General features: G+C 42.3%; 1 protein-coding gene across 1 annotated transcript in view; it reads left to right on the top strand.

Annotated features, from left to right (window-relative positions):
* PRKAR2A (protein kinase cAMP-dependent type II regulatory subunit alpha) overlaps positions 1-18,372 on the top strand; it is a 93,149-nt gene that overhangs the window by 18,502 nt on the left and 56,275 nt on the right. The window lies entirely within an intron of this gene.

Genomic DNA, 18,372 nt, shown 5'->3' with positions numbered 1-18,372 from the left:
TTGTTTTTACAATAAAAACTGTGAATACTGGGGCCCGAGCGATAGCACAGCGGGTAAGGTGTTTGCCTTGCACGCGGCTGACCTGGGTTCGATCCCCGGCATCCCATATGGTCCCCCAAGCACCGCCAGGAGTAATTCCTGAGTGCAAAAGCCAGGAATAACCCCTGAGCAACACTAGGTGTGACCCAAAAAAGCAAAACAAAAACAAAAACAAAAAAAAAACAATACTAAGAATCGGCAAAATTCCCAGGTTGATGAACACATATGTGTGCTGGCATGGTGTGTCACTGGTTCTAAAAGGAGAGAGCATGAAAACTCTTTAGGATCTTTTGGACTTCACCTTTTGTATTTCTTTATTTGGATAGTTATAGCTTGTTATCATTTATAGTATGACTAATAGTTAAGAATAGCTTTTCTGGAGTTCTTTTGAGTTCTAGTGAATCATAGGTGAGGTATGGTTATCTCTGAATTTGTTACCAGTTGGTTAGAAAAATGGGTGGCTTGGGGGACCCCATGACATCTATAAAGTAAGAAGAGTTTTATTGGGAACCATGGCTCTGAACTATGGAGTCTGATGCTATTCTGGTGATGCTTGAGGGACCATGTAGTGCCAGAAATCAAACCTGACACTGACTCTAACAAAGCATACTTGCAACCCTTGAGCTATCTCCCCTGCCTTATCACTCCTTTTAAAAAAATGCATGATCTGTTATACTTCTGTAAAGAAAAACTTCCCCTCATTGACCCTTTTATGTTTTGGGAGCCACACCCAGCCCTGACTCTTACATCACCTTGTAGAATTGTTTGTTAAGGAAAAGAATAAATGCTGTAGTTTTTCACTTTTTCTTTTTTTTTTTTGCTTTTTGGGTCACACCCGGCATGATGCACAGGGGTTACTCCTGGCTCTCCGCTCAGGAATTACCCCTTGGTGGTGCTCAGGGGACCATATGGGATGCTGGGAATCGAACAATGATTGGCTGCATGCAAGGCAAATGCCCTACCCGCTGTGCTATCGCTCCAGCCCCAGTTTTTTCCTTTTTATTGCTTGTTTTCAGGGCAAGTTAGTTCTCAAGCATCTATAGCAAAGATAAAAAAATTTGTGTGGGGCAGTTGGAGAGAAAGTACAGTAGGAAAAGTGCTTGCCTTGTACACCTCTGACCTAAGTTTGATCTCAAGCACCCCATATGGTCCTCCAAGCCTGCCAGAAGTGATCCCTGAGCATAGAGTAGGAGTAAGCCCTGAGCACAGCCAGGTGTGGCACAAAAACCAAAACTAATAAAATTCTGTAAAAAAAGAATTTGCTGTATTTGATGTATTGTCATTTTATTCTTATTTGATTATTATATTTGTGTATTGGGAAATTTTACTTTGTTTTGTTTTTGGAACACATTCAGCGATGCTCAGGAGTTACTCCTGGCTTTACACTCAGGAATCATACCTGGTCATGCTCAGGGGACCTTATGAGGGTGCTAGGCATTGAACCCAGGTATAAGGCAAGTACCTTACCCATTATGCTATCTATCTCTCCAGCCCCTTACTGGATATTTCTTCAAGTTTCCTTCTAATTCCTTTCTATATGCACCTGGAATATAGAATTTTATGGGATATAGTTATTTTGCGGAATCCTTGATTTATTTTTTATTTTTTATTTTTTCTCTTTTATTTTATTATTAATGAATCACCATGAAGTACAGTTAGAAACTTATGAATTTTTCATGTTTGCATTCGGTTTACATCCCTCCACCGGTGCCCATTCTCCCCCACCAATGTTTCCAGTATCCCTCCCACCACCCCCACCTCTAACCCCCAGGAATCCTTGATTTCTTGTAAAACATTTTCCAAGCCTCATTACGTGTTTAGCTTTAGACAGGGAATTGCTAGTTTCTTAGGAGCTAGTTTTAGACAAAAATGATAGAACTACAATCTGGATGGTAGGGTTGGTCATGCTTCAAATTTAGAATTATAGTATTTTTTTTTCTTTTTAGGTCACACCTGGCGATGCACAGGGGTTACTTCTGGTCTGCACTCAGGAATTACTCCTGGCGGTGCTCAGGGGACCATATAGCTGAGATTTGAACCCGGGTTGGCCGCGTGCAAGGCAAACGCCCTACCCGCTGTGCTATTGCTCTAGCCCCCAAGAATTATAGTATTTTTATTGCAACCTAGAGTCTCTTCTTTTTATGGGGGGGGTCACAACCAGCCATGATCAGGGGTTACTCCTGGCTCTGCACCTATGAATTATTCCTGGAAGTGCTGGGGGGACCATATGGGATGCCAGGAATTGAACCCGGGTTGGCTACCTGCAAGGCAAATGCACTACCCGCCGTAATATTGCTCCAGCCCCTAAAGTCTCATCTTTAACGCTGAAAAAATCCCAATATGTATTCAGTTATACACAATAACTCATTTTCTCTATCATGTCATGCACACATTACAGTCTTAGAATCATAATACCAGCATAGATTTTTCTCCCACCCAGCCCCAAACATAATAGCACAGGAGCTACTCTAGCTTGTTGCTCAGAAGTTGCTTAGGGGATCATGTGGTACCAGAGATTGAACTGGGGGCTCCTAAACATGTGCTAACCTTTAGGACTGTTTTCCTAAACCCCTACCTACCATTATGATATTTGAAAACTAGGTGAAGATTCTTGAGGATTTTTTTTTTTTTCATTCCTTCATCCCCATCCCCTCCTTCTTCTTTTCATTGTGGTTATGATGGCCTGGAGTGGTGCACATGCCTAGCTCATTCTTCACTGGTGGTTTGCACTCCTTTCGGTGTAGTGAGTGAGTACTTGCCTATATTTGTCAGGGCTCACACTCTTAGTTCAACCTCTCAGGTTTCGGTTGTGCTCATGGGGGTTGCTGTCGTGCTCAGACACATGCTTGCCAGAGGTTACACTTCCTGCCCATGGTGCTCATTCAATCTTTTAGATAAGAAACTTGCCAGGGGTCACAGTCCTTTTTGGTGGTACTCACACACACCAGACTCTGATGTAGCTGAAAATTTGTTACAGTGCTGGGGATCACAAGCAGCGACTGAGTTTCCAGGATTGATCTTGGTGTTTGGGGGACACAGGACATTTGAATTCATGACCATCACTTTAAGTTCTTGCTTTATTCCTCCAGACCTTCATGTAACAATATGTTCTTCTACTTAGTGTCCATTTATTTATTTATTTATTTATTTATTGAGTTACCGTGAGAACAGTTACAGGGCTTTTAGGATTGAGTCTCAGTCATACTATGCTTAAACAAACACCCATCCCTTCATCAGTGCACATGTTCCACCACCACCAACCCCAGCACAACCCCCCTCCCACTCCCCCTCTGCCTGTGTGGCAGATGATTATCACTTTACTCTTTCCTTACTTTGATTACATTCAATTTTCGACAGGAAACTCACTATCATTACTTGTTGTTTTACCCCCAATAGTCAGACCTGTCGGAATGACATCATTAGATTATATGTTTTCTATTGTTGGTAACAAAGAGCGTATGATGTTGCAAGGTTGCGAAAGTGGCCGCCCAGATTTGGAATTCTGGTATTAAGTCCAGAGGTATTTCTGCCAGCAGCCGCTGCATTCCAAGATTGGTTTCTGTGGCGCTGGGATCATGGCTGTTCTGGAACGGAGGGGCTGTCCATGGGCGACTGCTCGGGGTCTCATTTGGGCAGGAGGCAGGGCCGGTTCTGCCTCCCCCATTGCAAGATTCCCCATGCATCCCGTCCCATCACTGCAAACTCTTGCTTCTCTGCCCAATTGGTTCTGAACGGTGGTGGTTGCCATGCTGTCGAAGTGGGGAAAAGGCTGAGGGACAGCCCCTCCTGGGGCTGCACGGGACCGTAGCTTAGTTCAGAGTCCAGGAGTATATCTGCCTTCAGCTGCTGCATTCTGAGATTGGTTTATGTGCCTCTGGGATAATGGATGCTCAGGAGTGACAGAGCCATCCCTGAGCATATATTTTGTATATAAGGAAAGGTGCCGCGAGGTTTGGAGATGTCCAGTCCCGTATACTGGAGCCGTGTTAGTAGAAGTTCAGTGTCGCTGGAGCTCCATCTGGAGAAGGCGTCCTGGCTGTACCTTCTCCATCTGGCACCCCGGTGTAGTTGGGCCGGTCTGGGGTCTGGAGCATTCTCTGGTTTGCGCTGCTGCCGGAATGGCCCGGATTCTTCAACTTAGTGTCTAATTAAAGTCACTTGAATTCTCAGTTTGGTTCTCTTAATTCTTTGAACTGTTATGTCTTTATGTTTGGGGGATTTTTTTTTCAAAATTTAATTTTATAATTGTGTAAAATGTTTATATAATTCCAAAGTCTAATCAACAACATAACATGTACTCAGAGAAGTCTGGCTTCTATTCCTATAACCTTCATTTTATTCTCTCCCTTGTAGCTTTGAAAACTAATGCTCAGGTCCACATTCAAGCAACTGATTTACATTGTGCTAGGAAAGTTGGAGGAAATGAAGATTCAAGCATCAGTAATTTTTATAAGTTAAATTTTTTATTAAAACACCATGATTTACAAATTTATTTATAATTGAGTTTTAGACATACTGTGTTCCAGCAACAATTCTACCACCAGTGTCTTCCCTCTATGAGGTTCCCAGGTTCCCTCCCACCATCCCCACCTGCCACTTTGACAGGCACATTTTTTTTGGAGATTGGGGGGGTTGGGCCACTTCCAGTGGTTGCTCAGAGATTACTCCTGGCTCTGCACTCAGGAATCTTAGCAGGCTTGGGAAACCACATGGAATGTCAGTGATTAATCCCATTTTGGCTTTGCAAATCAACCTGCTGTGGCTTACTATCTCTCTGGATAAGTTTGGTTGTTGAAAAATTATTTTATATACATTTTAGGCCCTGCAAGACTTACTCCTGGCTCTCTCAGGAATCACTCCAGGCGGGGGTAAAGGGACACATGGGATGTGAGGGATAGAACCCAGGTTGGCCTTGTACAAGGCAGTCAGACTATCTGTTATGCTCTCTCTCCAGCCCCAGATTTATACAAGTTTTTTGAAGTGATTCTTGTGGACATTCAGTTTCCTTTTTTTTTTTTTTTTTATTAAAGTATTACACATTTATCTTTGTTTTGTTTTGTTTTGGGTCCCACACCTCAGTGCTCAGGTCTCTGCACTCAGGGGCAGGCATGGAACCATATGGGGTGCTAGGGATTGAATTCTGGTCGGTTGCATGCAAGACAGTACTACCTCTTACCCCATAATTTTTTAAAATAATTATATGCAGTATGTCCTTAAAGTCATTGACAGGTTCTTGGAAATTGCAATTTTAAGCAAAACTGCAATCAGAACAAAATGTCACCAAACTAAGAACACATTTAAATGCTTCTATTATTATGCAGTTTTTATTCATTATTTTTTACATCTGCTTATTCTAATTCAAAGTCTTAGAAGACAGATCTTACTCCTGGCAGCTCAGAGCATATAGCAGGAAACAGCATTGGACAGGAGCATCCTCTCATCACATGTATCCTCACACTTACTCCCAACTGGAACCTCAAGACATGCAAATTAAACTAAAGTGCAGGATCTTTGGGATGTTGGAAGGAGCCAGAGTACTGGGGAAAGACCACATAGTTATGAGGAGAATATGCCAATTCCACACAGATAATGGCCCTGGCTGGGAATAAATTCTTTTTTTTTTCCTTATTAGTGTTACAAGGAAATAAAGATGTTGGAAGAACTCCTGTATTGTTCTATTAAAAATACCCGCACCAGAGGCCAAGAAATTGGCTTAAAGGTCTGGGGCACATGCTTTGCATTCAGGGGCCCAGGTTTGATCCTATGGTCCACTAAATACTGCTGGGACATATAAGAAAAATTTTTTTCTTATAACATTTATAAAGAACATTTTTTGTAGCGCTTCAATTTTTCCTCCTTTCCTTCCTTTTTTTTCTCTCTCTTTTTTTTTTATGATTACCCGGGCTCATACACCCTTGGATCTGGTGTTCTTATGTCACATACTTGGTTGCTGTGTTTGTGTATCTTACATTTTATTGTAATGTTTTCACTTTTGTGTTACTTTTTGCATGCTTGGTTGTGAGTATGCTAGAGATTGTGTACTTGGCATGTGGGGCAGTGCCAGGTATTAGACTTAGGACCTCATCCCTACAAGGCATGTGCTTTACCACTGAGCAATCCTTGAGCCACTCTGTGGCTCCCTTTCTTTCTTAAACACAAGGCAGTATACTGTCAAATTCTTCACTGAACAACATGACCTGGATAATAGCTGAAATACAAAGTGTACTTAACAGGCTCCTTATGTTATCTTGCTTTCTACTGAAACCAGAGAATGCCAATCTGATAGATTCTTATATAGAGCTTTAAAAAAGGAAAGGCTATTGGGGCCGGAGCTATAATAGTACAGTAAGGAGGGCGTTTGCCTTGCACATGGCACGCCGGGGTCAGAACTAAACTTGAACATTACTGGATGTGGCACAAAAAACAAAAAGGGCTGCCACTGAGTAATTTTTTCTAAAATATATTACTACCAAAAAAAATTTAAAAAATGTAAAAGCAATTCAAAGTAAAAACAATTAAAACAAAATTTAAAAATGTAAGAAATTATGTACAGGGAGTGGAGAGAAGTGCCGGAGGTAAGGTGCTTGCTTTGCATGTGTCTGCATTGGCCATGACGCGGGTTCAAATTCCCAGCACCACATAATGGTCCCTTAAGTCCCACCAACGTTATTCCTGAATACAGAGGCAGTAATAACCCTTGAGAACCATGTTTGTAGTCCAAAGCTCCTCCTCTCATCCTTTTAAAATCTGATGAATATTTTTGTTTGTTTGTTTTTGGTTTGGGGTCATACCTGGCAATGCTTAGGGATTACACCTGGCTCTGCACTCAGGTATTACTCCTGGTTGTGCTAATAGGGCTGTATGTGGGACCTAGGGATCAAACCTATATGCTAATATCTCTCATAGTGTTTAAGTTGGTGACTGTAATCGGTTGAGTAGTCATCTCTATTGATCCTAGAATTAATAGGACTGAAAATGAAAAATCCTGTGTATCTACAAATCTTTAGGAAGATGAATGTGAATGGTAAGAATTGAGAGTGACATGGGGCTGGAGTGATAGTACAGCGTGTTGGGCATTTGCCTTGCATGCGGCTGACCTGGGTTCGATTCCCAACATCCCACATGGTCCCCTGAGCATGGCCGGGTGTGACCCAAAGAGGCAAAAAAAAAAAAAAAAAAGAATTGAGAGTGACAAAGTATCATCATCATCATCATCATCATCATCATCCCATTCCATTGATCGTTGATTTTCTCGAGTGGTCTCAGTAATGTCTCCATGGTGCCAGCCTTTAAATTTTAGAAGCCTTTCTTTACTCATCCTTCCTAACGATGCCACATTGGAGGCTCTTTCAGGGTCAGGGGAATAAGATTCATTATTGTTACTAGTTTTGGCATATAAATATGCCACGGGGAACTTGCCAGGCTCTCCCATGCAGGCAGGAGACTATCGGTAGCTTGCCAGGTTCTACAAGAGGGAGAACTAGGCTATAAGATGTTGCATGGCCTCGAACTTGGTTTTTGTTGTTTTTTTTGGGGGGGGCCACACCTGGCTCTGCACAGGGGTTACTCCTGGCTCTTCACTCAGGAATTATCCCTGGTGGTGCTCAGGGGACCATATGGGATGCTGGGAATCGAACCCGGGTCGGCAGCATGCAAGGCAAACGCCCTACCCGCTGTGCTATCGCTCCAGCCCCTCGAACTTGGTTTTTATAGTATCTGGATATTGGCCGTTGATGGGATTACACAGTGCTAGGGGCAGTTTTTGGGTGTGACCACCTAGCTACTGGAAAATGGGGGATCTGGGCCAAAGAAGCCCAGTCCCGATCTGAGTAGGCTTGGAGAGCTCAGCTCCGGGTCCCACACACCTGGGTTCATCTGCCAGTTCCTTCATGTGTGAGGCTCGTCTGAAGTGTGGAGAGGGGCCCCCCGTGTGGAGAGGGGCCTTGAGCATGGCTGTGGCTGGGTTCCGGAGGTCTTCAACTGTCAAGGTTCTGCTTGGGGCGGGGAGGGAAAGGCAACCCATCCCCTCCGAGGGGCCCCAGTGAAGAGAGCCAGGTGCCAGGGCAAGAGACTCTGTGACAAAGTATGTAAAATATAAAATACAAAATGTTTTCTCTGTTTATCTCATACACTGAAAGTTGGTCTTTTTTGGCTAATTTCTGGAAAATCATTTTTAATATAAGAAGAACATATCTGGGAAGTCTTCCAAGTAAAGATCTAGTGCCCAGTTGGTCAGAATTCTCTGACCTCACCATGAGCAGTTTTGGCTTGATTTTCAATTTCTGAAAGCATCCTGGGATCTACTTCGAACATTTTGCTTTGGTGTTCAATAAGTCTAAGACTTCCAAATTTAAGAGTAGTCTTTCTGATCCCACTATAGACACCTTAAAACTTAATAATTTACATTTCCTAACATGACCAGTTAGACATAAGACTGATAATTATTCTTATTATTTATTTTATTTCCCATTGAGAATTTTCTTCCAGATTCTAATTAAAGTTATCTTTTAATTTTTCTCTCTCACCCTCTATGAATCTTTAATTACTGAATGACTTTAATAGTACCTACTTTTTATAAGTAGTACTGAAAATTAAAAAAAAAAAAAGAATTGGGAATGAGTAGGAATTGTTTCCCTAACTCCAAGAAAAACTGATGCAGAGTTGGTCTTTACCCTACAGCACATAGTGATTCTTCATATCCTGTGCTGATTTGTATTCCCAAAGTTGAACTTCCTGCTCCAAAGGCGACTGTGCTCTTTGACACCTCTGATTCGACTCTGGATGTCCTGCTTCTTCTAACTTTGACAGTCAAGTTCTGTATTCAGGGTGCGGGGAGGTGTTCTTTCTCTTTCCACGAGGTTTGGATTACATCAAGCTAACTAGTTCAAACTTGACCAACTGTTAAAGTCCTTATATTTAGGAGAACATGAGGAGTAATACAACTCTGGTGGGAGAAGATAGTGGCACTGCCTGATTTATAGTGAGGTGACTCATTCTGTTCTTATGCGTTTAGGTCCAGCCTGTGGGCTGGAATTCCAGCTAGCATTAAGTCAGCAGTGGGAATAAGGGTCTAGAAAGGAAAGAATCACAAATTTAGCTCTCCTCCCCATCCACGTTTTTCTCCTTTCCTTTTACATTCCAGGTAAAAGGAAGTCTGCCCCCTCATTAATCTAAACTACTTTTTGTCAACCAGTTCTTCATAGTTTTTCTCCTGCACAGCAGTAACCCTGTAAGAGTATATTATAGTTCAGTTTTATAGATGAGGAAATTGAGGGAAAGAAGTTGAGTAACTAACTCAAGGTCCCACAGCAATTAAGTGAAGATACACTTGGATTTGAACCAAAGGAGCATGACTTAGATTTCATTTTCAGAATGACTTCTCTCCTTACCTGCTGTATGATCACGCCAGCCCCTTGTTATTTTTTTTATCAGTATTATAGTGAAATAAAGTTGGAAGAAATTACCTTAGTCAAGGACCTGCTGTCTACTGTGTATTAGGATTTCTGTTTACTCTCTGTAGAGAAATCATAGCATCTTGTTGCCTGTTTGCTTGCTGCCCTCAGCAGATGAGAAGAGTTTCCCATACACAGAAACTCTTATGCTTTCCTGTATACTAGACAGCAGACCCTTGAGTAAGGTCATGTCTTTCAAATTCATTTCATTGTAATATTGATCGAAAAAAAAATCGGGGGCCAGAGTGATAGTACAGTGGGTAAGGTGCTTGCCTTATACATAGATGACCTGGTTTGATCCCCAGCATCCATATGATCCCCCAAGCACTGCCATAAGTGATTCCTGAGTACAGAACCAGTAGTAACCCCTGAGCATCATCAGGTGTGGCTCAAACCCTTCCCCGCCTCCCTGGTAATAATAATTCTGTCTGAAATAGAATAATGCAGTGTTATTTGAGAGCCTGCTGTCCTTATTCTATGAATTAGACTTTTAAATGCTGGTTTCCAAGAATCTGTTCGGGATGCTAAATGAATACTTCCTGTATAGCTGCATTTCCATAATTAAATAATGGTGGCTTTTCCTTCAGAAATATAAGACAGGTACTATATTTAATCATGGAGCTTATTTTTCTCAGCTGTCAAATATAAATGAGTCAAAATTCTGGCTTGAACACTTCCTTGCTATATGACCTTGGGGGAAATTCTATTTTAGGACAGTTCTCTGAGTCTCAGTCTCCTCTGCTAAAAATTAGAGTGGTAATAGATTGTTATGACAGTTATATTCAATGATACATGTAAAATGCTTGGTATAGTAATTGATGATGAGTTATAAAAAATTATAACGGGGGCCAGAGGGATTGTACAGCAGGTTAGTGCATTTGCCTTGCATGTGGCAACCTGGGTTCATCCCCTGGCATTCCATATGGTCCCCCGAGCACTTCGAGAATTAATTCCTGAGTGCAGAGCCAGGGATAACCCCTGATCATTGCCGAATGTGACCCAAGAAGCCAAAAAAAAAAAAAGTGAAAAATGTTTAAATAGGGTATGTAGGGTCAGTGAACAGCTGTGGAAAGAAAACTGTGAAACCAAACTTTTTCTTTGGTGGGAGGGGGAAGGAGTTTGAGCCACACACAGTGATGCTCAGGGGTTATAGTTAGTTTTGTACTCAGTAATTATTCCTGGTGATGCTTGGGGCACCATATGAGATACTGGGGATCACACCTGGGTCAACCACGTACAAGACAGACAACCTACCCCCTTGTACTATTGCTCTGGCCCTGTGAAACCAAACTTTTAAAAGATATGTAATTTTGAAAAAAATACAAGACTTTTATCCTAATATTTTTATAGTTTTGTGTTTTTTCACTTCTATAGAGTCATTGAGCACCTTCTTAGTTATTTGTGGAAAATGGTACTCCTGAAGTTGAATTTGTGGATGCTGAGGCTCTGAGAGGTTAAGTTGTGAAGCTAGACTGCAAACCTGTCTTTTTACTTCACCTCTTATGACTCTTATACTGCTTTGTACTCCAAACTCTTGTCAAATATTATGAATGACTTTTATCATAAGATGACAGTAAGGTTCTATGTGGTATATAACTTTCATCATTGGAAAATATGGAAGATATTCGTTGTATAAATAATTTGATAGACTTGTGTCTTTAGGTTTCATTTTATTTTTCTTTTCTTCTAAAAATTTTCTCCTACTGGACTGGAGCAATAACACAGCGGGTAGGGTGTTTGCCTTGCACGCAGCGACCCAGGTTCGATTCCCAGCACCCTATATGGTTCCCCGAGCACTGCCAGGAGTAATTCCTGAGTGCATGAGCCAGGAGTAACCCCTCTGCATTGCCGGTGTGACCAAAAAAGAAAAAAAAAATTTCTCCCTCCTGAAACCCCAAACCATGAGGTGTACAGGATCACCTTGAGTGCATGCCTGACTTGGGGTCAAGCTCTGGCCCTCACACTTACCTACCCTCACTTTTTTTAAAAAAAACTGGGATCCTGGGGCTGGAGCAATAGCACAGCGAGTAGGGCATTTGCCTTGCACGCGGCCAACCTGGGTTCGAATCCCAGCATCCCATATGGTCCCCCGAGCACCGCCAGGAGTAATTCCTGAGTGCATAAACCAGGAGTGACCCCTGTGCATCGCTGGGTGTGACCCAAAAAAAAAAAAAACTGGGATCCCTAAAATAGGCTGTCAGGATTGCTTCAGTTCTTACAGGTGGAACGGAGGTTTAAATTCCTGATGTTAAGCTATGAAAGTATCTTCAGGGGCCCCAGCTTTCAGATTTTATTCTTCTTGGTGTTGGGGGTTGCTCCCAGCGGTGCTTTGATGTAGACCCAGGAATCAAGCCTGGGCATGCAAAGATGCATTTCAGTCCTTTGATCTCTCTCTCCAGCCTTTTAGCTTTCAGTTTTCTTGTTGAGCTGATTTCTGAAGAAGAATTCTTGAGTGTGGGCAGAGGTGGAGTGCCTTCCTATGTATCTTGACATCTGAAGGAAAGTAAAGAAGCTGAACCTGATTCTTGACACCTTTACATAAGGGCAAGGGCAGCCAAGATAGCAGTACGTCTAAGCACTTTTGGGATAGGAAATTTACTTTTTTTTTTTTTTTTTTTTTTTGCTTTTTGGGTCACACCCAACAATGCACAGAGGTTACTCCTGGCTCTGCACTCAGGAATTACCCCTGGCCGTGCTCAGGGGACCATATGGGATGCTGGGATTGAACCCCGGTCGGCTGCATGCAAGGCAAACGCCCTATCTGCTGTGCTATCGCTCCAGCCCCAGGAAATTTACTTCTAAATGGCAGAATTTATGTACTTGTAGGATTAAATATCTTCTGATTTCTGAGTAGTTAACTCTGTTTTCAAACCAAAAAAGTTAAATGGCATACAAATGTGTGTCTATACATTTGTATGCTGGCTTCAATCTCACATAAACAAGCCAGCAATATCAGAGGATATTAGAGTCAGAAATTGAAATTCAGCCTTTCAGTTTTTCATATTTGGGCCACACTCATGTATGCTCAGGGATTGCTTCTGACTCTGCACTCAGAAATCCTACTTGGAGGTACTCAGGGGATGCTGAGGATTAAACCTGGGTCGACCATCTTCCAGGTTAGCACCATAATACTTTCTCTCTGTCCCAGCTTCAGCCATTTTTTAATTCCTAAAAGATATTAAAATTTAGAGGGGCCGGAGCGATAGCACAGCGGGTAGGGCGTTTGCCTTGCATGCGGCCGACCCGGGTTCGATCCCCCGCATCCCATATGGTCCCCCAAGCACTGCCAGGAGTAATTCCTGAGTGCAAAGCCAGGAGTAACCCCTGAGCATCGCTGGGTGTGACCCAAAAAGCAAAAAAAAAAAAAAAAAAAGAAGAAAAAAGATATTAAAATTTAGAGTACAGGGGCTAGAGTGATAGCACAGCGGGTAGGGTGTTTGCCTTGCATGCAGCCGACCTGAGTTTGATTCCCAGCATCCCATATGGTTCCCCGAGCACCGCCAGGAGTAACCCCTGTGCATCGCCCGGTGGGACCCAAAAACAAACAAATAAAAAAATTAGAATACAGAATTTATAAACTGTACTCTTAAAATTCAGAGTACAGTATTTATAAACACAAAATTTGAATTGATAAAATAAAGATGTACAGTTGCTTATTATAGCCAGGTGTGTGCTCTAAATTGCTGGAAAGGTACCTTAATTTAAAGGCTAAAAATCTCTAAACAACTCTAATTCTATATGTTATCAATTTATAGCAATGAGTCTGGCTACGGTACACATCAGGTATATCTCATGGAACTTTGTGGAAATAAAGATTAACAAAGTATGGGAATAAATAAAAGATATAGCAGTGTAGTAGATGTTTTAAATCATCAAAAAGACAGTTTAGTTAAAAATTTTAAGTGTACACTGGTGCTTGGAAATACGCACTGGTGAAGGGGGTGGGTGCTGCAACACTGTATGACTGAAACCTAATCATGAACAGCTTTGGAAGGGTCTATCTCACAGTGATTCAATAAAAAATATTTAAAAAATTTAAATGTAGGGGCTAGAGTGATAGTACTGCAGGTGGAGGCACTTGCCTTGCATGCAGCCAGCTGGAGTTCGATACACAACATTCCATACAGATTCTTGAGCCTGCCAGAAGTGATCCATGAATGCAGAACTAGAAGTAGGCCCCGAGCACTGCCAGGTGTGGCCCCAAAACAAAACTGAGAAATTTAAATGTAACTTTCTTGTATATTTGCTCATTCCAGACCTCTGTCTTTTTTTTTTTTTTTTTTTTTTGCTTTTTTGCTTTTTTGCTTTTTGGGTCACACCCGGCAGTGCACAGGGATTACTCCTGGCTCTGCACTCAGAATTACTCCTGGCAGTGCTCAGGGGACCATATGGGATGCTGGGATTCGAACCCATGTCAGCCACGTGCAAGGCCTACCCGCTGTGCTGTTGCTCCAGCCCCTTCTGTGTCTTTTTTTTTTAGTGTTGGAAGTTTGGGTGCTTGGAGGCTTACTTCTGGCTCTGTTCTTGGGAGTTGCTCCCAGTGTCGCTGGGGGACCATTTGGGGGCCATGGAATCAGATTAGCTGCATCAAAGCAAGCACTTTTAGCCCCTGTTCTTTTTTTCAGGCAAGATATCTGTCTTAAATTGAATGTTAGCCCAGTTCATTCTAATTCTGAATAAGTAGCCACATTGTGTGTGTGTGTGTGTTGGGGGGGCGGGGGGTGGCCAGGAATTGAATCCCAGGCTTATTATGCATGTGAGGCATGTGTTCTGTTTCTGAGCATCCTGAGTCCTAACATGTAAATTTCTTAAACTGGAAACCCAAAAACTATTTCTGGGTCAATGAGAAGAATTGGACACCCTACCCAGTGAACCTTGACTATTAAAATTCTTTTTGGGGAGTTGTGTATGTGGAAGAAGGTGGGAGAGGGCTGTACCCAGTGGTGCTCAGGGGCTTCTGGGGGGATTGCTGGGGGATGTGAAACCAGGGATTGAACTAGGGTTGACTGCAGGCAAGGGGAGTACCTTACTCCCCATCACTGATCCCTCACCATTTCTGGCTTTACATTCACCTTTAGTTTTAATATGGCTCACTCATAGTTATATACGTTGTCTAAAACTTTCTGGAGATTGCAGATGGGTTTGTCAGTTTCAGGGAAGAATTAAGGTTCTTTAGCCCAGATCTCCTCTCACATGGACTTTTGTTTTATATCTTTTGTCTTCTGGCTTCAGAAGCCAGAAAAGGAGCTTCCTTTTCTTTTTTTTTTTTAATTTTGGTTTTTGGGCTGCTTCCAGCAATGCTCAAGGGTTACTCCTTGTTCTGCATGAGGAATTACTCCTGGCAGTGCTCAGGGAACCATCTGTGGTGCCAGAGATCAAACCCAGGTTGACCACTGCGAGGCAAGTGCGCTACCCACTGTATTATCTCTAGCCTCCTTTTCTTTCTTTCCTTCTTCCTTCCTTCCTTCCTTCCTTCCTTCCTTCCTTCCTTCCTTCCTTCCTTCCTTCCTTCCTTCCTTCCTTCCTTCCTTCCTTCCTTCTTTCCTTCTTTCTTTCTTTCTTTCTTTCTTTCTTTCTTTCTTTCTTTCTTTCTTTCTTTCTTTCTTTCTTTCTTTCTTTCTTTCTTTCTTTCTTTTCCTCCTTCCTTCCTTCCTTCCTTCCTTCCTTCCTTCCTTCCTTCCTTCCTTCCTTCCTTCCTTCCTTCCTTCCTTCCTTCCTTCCTTTAGGTTTTACTTAATTTTTTTAAAGTTGTTCACAATAATTTATTACATTCAATATTATAACACCAATGCCACCACCTAAATAATTTATTTTGTATTGCTTATTATGAATAATCTAAAAATTATCCCAAAATTTTTCCTTGTAGGAAAGTATGTGAAGATTGTTGTATCTCACCCTCACCCTGAAGCCATTAAGTCCTTGTGCAAGAGATTACTAATATGTTGTTACAGGTTTAGCCTATGTGCAAAATATATATATATATCACTGTATCACTGTCATCCTGTTGCTCGTCGATTTGCTTGAGCGGGCACCAGTAACGTCTCCATTGTGTTCTATAAAAAGGCTGTTCATTCCAAATCTGCTGCACTTTTCAAACACCCAGAGAATGGTTTCACTGTTGAAGGTGCATGCAACAGAACCGGTCTTCATCTGCACCTCTGCTGTTGCCATCCCTGGACAGTGACAAATGTGAAGCCTCCCACCAGAATTCAATTCAAGTTTAACTGCTTCTCAGTTCCTATAAATTTATGATCTAACTGAACCATCGGCTGGAGCGATAGCACAGCGAGTGGGGCGTTTGCCTTGCACGCGGCCAACCCGGGTTCGATTACTCTGCTGGCAAGAAATATATATGAATGTATATATATATATATATATACATACACACATATATATCTTTACATGTATCTGTATATATATTTTTTAACTTGAGATCTGTTACCTTCTACTTTACACCCTACAAATGTGATATGCTACATCAGTGGCATAGAGTACGAGATGTCGCTCCAGGAATTCTAAAATTTTGCATAAGGTGATACAGCTGGAATTAAATTTTTAACTGGATAGTGACTTTGAGGTCTGGAGGCATCTCTGCAGCTTGTTGCTCTCTTCTGAGATTTATTTGTGAGTCTCTGGGTCATGGCTGTTAAAGAGCTTATATGGCACCAGAGGCAGTTCATAGATATGACTGCCAGGGTCCCAAAGAACAGGGAGATGTAGGGGAGAGGTCACCCATTCCTGACTCCATGCAAGCCTAGAGATTTCAGTCAGAAACCCTGCATTCTAGCCCCCTTTTCTAATTAGAATTATATACCAGTCTTGTCTTATTTTTAGTTTATGCTTTACTAGGTATAGAATATTTTGTCTGATTTTATTACTGTGACTACCCAAAATTAGACAAGTTCTTGCTGCCGTAGAAGACAGTTGTGTTTACAGTTTCTCAGTTTTTTAAAAAAAAGCATATTTCAGAGCTAGAAATTTAAAGTTTTAATAAAACGTTCTGTAATGTAGTTGTTGATCATGGTTTGTGCACCAGAGACTGCCTATGTCAGGAATATTTTTTTTTTTTGGGTCACACCCGGGGATGCACAGAGGTTACTCCTGGCTCATGCACTCAGGAATTACTCCTAGCGGTGTTCGGGGGACCATATGGGATGCTGGGAATTGAACTCAGGTCGGCCGAGTGCAAGGCAAACGCCCTACCCGCTGTGCTATCACTCCAGCCCCTACGTCAGGAATATTTAAAGGGCTGGAGTCATAGCACAGTGGGTAGGGCGTTTGCCTTGCACATGGCCAACCCGGGGTTGATTCCTCTGCCCCTCTCGGAGAGCCTGGCAAGCTACCGAGAGTGTTTCGCCCAGACGGCAGAGCCTGGCAAGCTACCCGTGGCATATTCGATATGCCAAAAACAGTAATAAGTCTCACAATGGAGATGTTACTGGTGCCCACCCAAGCAAATCAATGAGCAACGGGATGACAAGTGACAAATAAAACATAAAGCTTCAAATAAACTAGTAAAAGCTTTTCATGTTCACGGTTGCCTGTAATATCAAATGAATAGAGTATGGTGAGCTCTTTTATTCCTATTAATATACTTCATAACCTTTCAAGTATGATATCCTAGGATGTTTGTTTATTGTCAACACATTAGATTATAAACTCTATGAGGATAGATGGGTTTGCATTGCTTTTTTTTTTTATTTTTTTGGGTCACACCCGGCGATGCACAGGGTTTACTCCTGGCTTTGCACTCAGGAATTACTCCTGGCGGTGCTCAGGGGACCATATGGGATGCTGGGAATCGAACCCGGGTTGGCCGCGTGCAAGGCGGATGCCCTACCCGCTATGCTGTCTCTCTAGCCCCTGGTTTGCATTGCTTTCTAATTCCAAAATCTGGCATATAGTAGGTGCTTGACAAATATTTATTGAATTAAAGAGGTTTTTTTGTGTGTATGTATATCTATCTATATATATCTCACTGTATCACTGTCATCCCGTTGCTCACCAATTTGCTTGAGCAGGCGCCAGTAACATCTCCATTGTGAGACTTGTTACTGTTTTCGGCATATGAATACGCCACGGGTAGCTTGCCAGGCTCTGCCATGCCAGTGAGATACTCTCAGTAACTATTTCTCTGGCTCCTTAATTTCCCTTTTTGTGTGTGTGTGTCACACCCGGCGATGCACAGGGATTACTCCTGGCGGTGCTCAGACCGTATGGGATGCTTGGAATTGAACCTGGGTCAGCCACGTGCAAGGCCCTATCACTGCGCTATCACTCCAGCCCCTTCTTTAATTTTATTTTAAAAGACAGTTTCGCATTTCTGCTGGGGAAATAGCTTTTATAAGCATTTCCTAATGGGGCCATGTAGAGAAAGTTTCAGAAGGGGGTCACATTGGAAAAAGTTGAGAAACACTAGCTTTAAAGGTTAGAGTGCATAACTGGGGTCAATCCTTGACTAATTTCTGAGGCATGACAGGTATAGCCTTGTGGCCCCCAGCACTGCTGGGAAGTCCCCTTCCCCACCCCACCTCAAGTTAAAGACATTTTAGGCATTTCAGAAAGGTACTTCACAAATGACTTGGAGGTATTATCCAGTTAATACTCTAGTATGCTAGGGTAATTCTGGACATTATCCATAGTTTCCCATGCTGTTACTATCAAAGTCCAAGACTGCCATCCAATCATGTCGTACTTTTGCTAGTAGAGCGAATTATTTAATATTTTGTTTGTTTGGGGACTACATCCAGTATTGTTCAGGTGCTACTGCTGGTGTATTGCTTGGATTTACTCCCAGAAGTTCTTGGAGGGACCTTTGGTGCCCAGGATTAAACCTGGGTCTCCTGCATGCAGAGTCCTTTAAGCTGTCTCTTGGCCCCTT

The sequence above is a fragment of the Sorex araneus genome, chromosome 4 (assembly GCF_027595985.1).
Source record: "Sorex araneus isolate mSorAra2 chromosome 4, mSorAra2.pri, whole genome shotgun sequence".
Classification (NCBI taxonomy): domain Eukaryota; kingdom Metazoa; phylum Chordata; class Mammalia; order Eulipotyphla; family Soricidae; genus Sorex; species Sorex araneus.
The sequence above is the reverse complement of the archived record's forward strand: the minus strand, read 5'-3'. Positions and strand labels throughout refer to the sequence as shown.